Raw genomic sequence first — 6621 nt, 5'->3', positions numbered from 1 at the left:
GCCTCTATGTATATATATATATATATATATATATATATATATATATATATATATATATGTGTGTGTGTGTGTGTGTATGTGTGTGTATGTACGTATGCATGTATGCATGTATGTATATATGTATGTATGTATGTATGTATGTAGGCTCGTTTAAGCTCGTTTAGGCTCGCAAGCCCATTAATTGAAGCTCGGCTCGAGCTCGTTTGATAGACGAGCCTCATATTTAGGCTCGAGCTCGGCTCAGGCTCGTTTAATTCGATCTCAAGTCGAGCTTTTAACGAGTCGATCCCGGGTAGCTCATGAGTAGCTCGGCTCACTTACACCCCTACAATTTGGCTCCTACTAGCCTCCTTAGATATCAACCCCCTTTCTAGGAAGATTGCCGTACGAGCAACAAATGTCTCAAAAGGTGTATAAAATTAATACAAAAAGATCCAATAGGATATCCAATAACATTTCTCTAATATGGGTTCTAATTTTTCGTGAGCTTCACAACGAATGTAAGCATTACAAACTCGGAATTTTAAATATGTTAGTGACGATTTATTATATTTTAGGAATCTTTGAAGCAGTTTCTAAGGCATATGCCCACGAACTTATTAGAATCATAGTGATGGGTTATGGGGCATTCTATACATATGAATATAACGGCAGAAGACTTAAATAAAATTCCTATGTGCACATGTAACCTATAATGATCTAGGTTTCAATCTATTACTACAACTACTAGAACAAATAGAATAACATACCTCTTTTGTAGCTAGATACTTTCTAGCTTATGATCTTGCCCTTGCTACCTTGCTTGGACGGGGAGGATCCAAAGTAGAATCCCTCTTACGGTATCACATCCAAGACATCAAAGAGAGAATTAAAAGAAAATTAGAATGATTGATTTTTACAAACCCTAGAAAGGGTTAAGAAATTCGTCCAAGGAAAGGAATAAGGGAGGTTCGAAAAATCTAAACCAACGAGCAAGGAGGGTTTGACCCTTCGTACCCTATTTATAGGTTGTTAATGTTTACCCCAAAAGTAACTCCAATCCCATGTATGATGATCCCACTTTTTGTTCTCTTTCTTATCCTTAAAGGATTGTTGAATATTACAATCAACTAACTTTTAATTAATTAATGTTTAACCCATTGAATTAATTAATTCCCAACTAACTCAAAAAATAGTTTCTAATTAATTTATCAAGCATAATAAAATAATAAACTATTTTTTCTCCTTAATCCATTTTCTTTTAATTCCTCAAATGTGTTATAAGGGCAACCCAAAAGGACTCTGTTATTATTAAAAATATTACCAATACCTTCGTTGATCCTTTGCTCCAAAATGTGTAAATCTCCGACATGTGTAGATATTTCAGAATAAAATCCAGAATAAAGGTTTTGTATTTCTTCCTCCAAAATATGTTGGCATAGGCATCCTGGAATATGTGAATGGGCCATGCCGAAGCTATATACTTTGAAGTAGATTCCGAAATGACCCATTATGAAGAAAATGATTATTTTGAAGAAAAAAACCCGGTTATTTTGATTTTAAAAAAAAAACCCACCAAAAGTGGTTAGACTACTTAATTTCCCTTGTTTGTGCCTCATTATATAATCCTAGATTTGCCCTGATAATGCCACATAGATTTAGTTTATATAATTTGGTATGTCTAAATAGTGAACAACGATAATTATTCAAGTAAATCGTAAAGGGATTTAGTTTATTCAATTTATGTCCTTAAGGCCTACGTACGAACTTTTATACAGAGTGTGGTTACATTTTGCATATATCATCAAATTTTGGATTAATAAATTTGCCATTGATTTATAAAACTTAAATAGGCATCTATTTGTGTGATTTTCGGTAATCAAGGAAATCAAAAAATTTGATATTTAATACAAAATATTTCAACGACAAGGCACATCCTCTAGACAACTCATGTTGAACCTGCTCCAGAGCACATCACGTAAGTGGCATATCGCAGAGCTTCATCGTTATTTTGGACGTGCAAATTTTGAATCTTAAACATACTGTATATAATTTACATGTCAACCGCTAGACTCTCGTCACAAGATCTTAAAGCATAATATTTGAAACTGCGAACTGAAGAGTAGTTAGGGAAAACTGAAACTTGGAGACCTAACTAGCAAAATCCCTAAGCTATTTTTCATTTGTAACATCCAAAAATATATCTCAATTTTTTTTTTGTTTTAATAATAAAAATCATATGTTGAACGTCATATCATAAAACCATACGTCAAATATCTCAAACCATAATAAAATGTCGTGATACAACTGTATCAAATCAAACTAAGTATCAAAACAATCTCCCAGGACAAAAACTGAAGTTGTGGTGTGTGCGATGCCATCATCCCGAACTCTTCCCTTTACTTGCGGAAGTACCTGAAACCAAAACTGAAACTGTAAGCACGAAGCTTAGTGAGCTCCCCCAAATTACCACATACCATACAAACATATAACAATTACTGGGCCCTGCCCACTGCATCGGACCGAAGTCCGGAAAACTGCATCGGACCGAAGTCCGGAACTAACCAGGGCCTTGCCCTCTGCATCGGACCGAAGTCCGGAACTACTGAGGCCTTGCCTCCTGCATCGTACCGAAATCCGGAACTAACTACATCGGACCGAAGTCCGGAACTGACTGCATCAGACAGAAGTCCGGAACTACTGAACATAGCATAGCATAACATATCAACTAACACAACAACACATACTGCATACTGCTTCGGGCCATAACCCGGAACACATAACACACAAACCTGTCTGAGCCACGAAGGCATCAAACATACTAACTACTGCATCAGACCGAGGTCCGGAAACTATTACTAATTGAACGGGTCGGCATTGTGGCCTTAGACCTGTTCCTACTAGAAGGGAACTCACCTCGTGAACTGGCTGCTGAGTGTATGGCTCTGGAAGCTATATGCTGCTGCTCCGGTGTCTCCCCGGCTACAATTCCACAAACACACTCAATCAAATACTCATAACTGTATTGGGGTAAAATGACTCTTTTACCCCTGGCCAAAGTCAACTCTCCCGGTCAAAGTCAACTTACAGTTGACCTGACTCGCCGAGTTGGGCCGCCAACTCGCCGAGTCCCTACTCTCACTTCTCAACCCTGTTCGCTGCTACTCGTCGAGTATGGCATCAACTCGACGAGTTTCCTTTCGATTCTAGAACTCAGGCTATCTGCATCCGACTCGCCGAGTTGTATGAACAACTCGACGAGTTGTTCTTGAACTAAGAAGATTGCCTTGGACTCGCCGAGTTGTATGAACAACTTGTCGAGTCCCTCCATTACTGAGTCTGACCCCGGCTCACTGAGTCCATTCCACTACTCACTGGTCACAACTCAGAATCACTCAAAAGGGGGAAAAATCGGGGACTCGCGGCTCGACTCGCCGAGTCCGAAGAACGACTCGCCGAGTCGCATGCATGCAGTTACTATAAAGCTCGATTCTGCTTGAATCCAGCGCATATAACTTGTAGATCTGGGCTCCTTAGGCTCGATTAACACGTAAAGATTCTATCTTTACGTGCCCATAAGCATCCATGAAGATTAAAAGGCTCAAAAAGCATAATAAAGGCTAGATCTAGGGTTCTCATGCAAAGCAACTTCAAAAAGGCAATAGATCAGGGCTCTACAACTCCTAAATGAACAGATCTAGGGATATCTCGACCCATCATGTAGCACCTGGTTCCTGGTACATAAATTTCATTTGAGTATTTTCATTTTAGCCTTGGACTCGGCGAGTTGTAGGTCCGACTCGCCGAGTAGGGACGGGACCCGGGACACGTTTTAAGTTGGCGACCCGGCGAGTCACCGCTGTTTGATGAAACCCTAAGTTTCAGGGGTTTGCACCCTATTTAATCCCTCATTCCGCCCCAAACTCGCCCCCATTCACCCTCAGAGCCCCCAACATCGTCCTTGCCCTTTTTCCTTGAGAGATTGAAGTATTTGGGTGTGTTTTTGAAGTTGTTGAGGAGCAAGAAGAGAAGATCAAGAAGAGGAGAAGGAGGCCAAGCATCTCTGTGTCATCCCAACGTTTTCCCTGAGGTATAGCTCATTTCCCCTCTGTTTTTGAGCTTGTAGTACCTAATAGCTTCATGAAGGTCCTTCTTGAGCCATTTCCCAAGCTTGTTTGTGCATTGTGGGTCGTATTAAGTTGTTAGCCTTTAGATCTAGGCACTATTCAGTCCCTGGAGCTTGGATCCACTGTCTTTATGGAGTCATGTTGCACACAAGTCCTAGATCTACCCCCTTTTGGTGCACTTTGAGCCTTAAAACCTTCATTGGTGATGATCTACACGTAAAGTTGGAAACTTTACGTGTAAACCAGGCCCTAGGAGCCCAGATCTATGAATGGCATGGACTGGATTCAAGCAAAATCGCGTATATGGCTTTTGCATGAAGCAGACTCGGCGAGTCGCTCATCTGACTCGGCGAGTCGAGTCGCGAGTCTCCGAGTTTGTCCCCTTTTCGTTGTGTCGAGTAGAGTAGTGAGTCCTGGGTGGACTCGGTGAGTTGGAAGCCGAACTCACCCATGAAGGAACTTGGCGAGTCAATGTCCTGACTCGGCGAGGTTAAGGCAATCTTCTTAGATCAAGAACAGACTCGGCGAGTTGTTCATACAACTCGGCGGGTCACAACATAAAGTGTTCATCGGATGAAGATGAACTCGGCGAGTTGTTCATACAACTCGGTGAGTAGGATGAAGGACTTGGACATCAGTTTAGAAGGAGAACTCGTCGAGTCAACGCCCAACTCGACGAGTAGAGACAGGTTGCAGGACAATCGATTGGATAGGGACTCGGCGAGTTGGAGAGCCAACTCGGCGAGTCGGGTCAACTGAAAGTTGACTCTGGCTTTGACTTTTGACTTGATCAAGGGTAAAATGGTCATTTTACCCAAGGGTCAGTTAGTGGTGTTTGGTTGAGTGTTATGTGGGAATTATAGCCGGAGGATTTCCGGAGCAGCAGCAGACAGTCGATTCCCACACAGGCCAGCAGCTATTTCAAGGTGAGTTTCCTTCCAGTAGGAATGGGTCGAAGGCACCAAGGCCGGCCCGTATAGACGAAATGTTATTATTAGAGTGTGGGCCGAGCCCGTATCTCTTGGTTGAGCTGATTATGATATGTGCCAGTATGATAGAGTTGTCTATACTTGTTGTCTGTGTGATACTTGTATATTATGGGCTAGCGGTTGAGTGTGGGCAAGGCCCGTATCTCTCCGAGAGTGGAGTTTGGGCTAGGCCCGTATCTCCCAGATAGTAGAGTGTGGGCGAGGCCTGTATCTTCCGGCTAGCGGAGTGTGGGCAAGGCCCGTATCTTCGTGAGTGTGGGCGAGGCCCGTAACTCCTAGCTTCATGTTGTATGTTGTATGCTTGTATGGTATGAGGTATTATGGGGGAGCTCGCTAAGCTTCGTGCTTACAGTTTTCAGTTTTGATTTCAGGTATCTTCAGCTAAGGGAAAGGAGCCGGCGCGGTAGCGACATATCACACACACTCTTGTTTTCCGCACTATGGATCTTTGGGATGTACTCTGAATTATTACTATGACATTACCGGTTTTCAGACATGAATTATTATTATGAATGTTTTGTAATGATGTTTTTATGTTTTGACCTAAATTAAAAATGAAATTTTTAACCGGTATTTTTGGGGTGTTACACATCAAGGCATCCATACAACTACAAAACTTGGAAAATACATTAAACTAGCCTTAGAGGTGTTCCAATGGAGGTTTTAAGCACAAAACAGAATGATTCTGAGAAATACCTCAATGAACTCTGATTTTGACCTTGGATCTTTGCTCTACACCTCTTCTTTTTGGTCCTTTCTTCTTTTTCTTCTTCAAACCTTCAAGAATCCACACAAAACACTTTAATCAAACAAGGAATGGTTTATGGTTGCTCACAGACTCTCTGAGGGTGAAGGAGGCGAGTTTGGGGCACATATCATTGCTTAAATAGTGAGCAAACCCGGGGATTTAGGGTTTCTTCCAGACAGGCGGACTTGCTGAGTCCCGAATATGGACTCGTCGAGTCGCCGACTTATACGTGCTTGAAATCCCGTCTCTACTCGACGAGTCGGGCTATAGACTCGCCGAGTCCCTCTGGAAAACTTCAAAATAAATAAACATGAAAACAACATACCAGAGACGGGACGTTACATCATTAACTCCAACATGTGGAAAGCTTTCTCTACATATCAAGTGAGTCTCAAAACTCCCGTATGGATAAAAAAAATGTCTTTTTGAAGATGAGTTTCTATCTATGTATGATTCAGCTTTGTCCTCAAAATTCTATGCGTTATTAGTAGAGATAACAGTGTGGTCCTCGTCCATTTCCTTTTGTAAGTAACATGCTAATAGAGCAGGTCACTAGTCAGCCAACAGTGTTGTGATCGTCCCTTTCCTTTTGTAATTAATATAAGTGGTTTAGATTTCCTTTGTTTGAAATCAATAAATTAAATAATTTTAATTTACCATATTATTTGTAAATCTTATCTCATGTCCTAAGTTTTCTATGATAGCATGTGACTAGACTAGTAGAGCTAACAGTGTTGTCTTTGCCGCTTTCTTTTTGTTAGGAAGTGAATAAACCCCC

General features: G+C 41.3%; 1 long non-coding RNA gene across 1 annotated transcript; it reads right to left on the bottom strand.

Annotated features, from left to right (window-relative positions):
* Positions 1-2229: 2229 nt before the first annotated feature.
* Positions 2230-6302, bottom strand: LOC145067948 (uncharacterized). The gene is made up of 3 exons (XR_013688909.1): positions 6169-6302; positions 5792-5872; positions 2230-2394 (listed from the first exon to the last, which is right to left on the bottom strand). It is a non-coding gene; the product is annotated as an uncharacterized LOC145067948 (long non-coding RNA).
* Between the last annotated feature and the right edge of the window lie 319 nt (positions 6303-6621).

The sequence above is a fragment of the Lactuca serriola genome, chromosome 1 (genome assembly GCF_051521515.1).
Source record: "Lactuca serriola cultivar US96UC23 chromosome 1, Lser_US96UC23_V15, whole genome shotgun sequence".
Taxonomy (NCBI): domain Eukaryota; kingdom Viridiplantae; phylum Streptophyta; class Magnoliopsida; order Asterales; family Asteraceae; genus Lactuca; species Lactuca serriola.
This window is presented reverse-complemented; position numbering and strand designations above follow the sequence as displayed.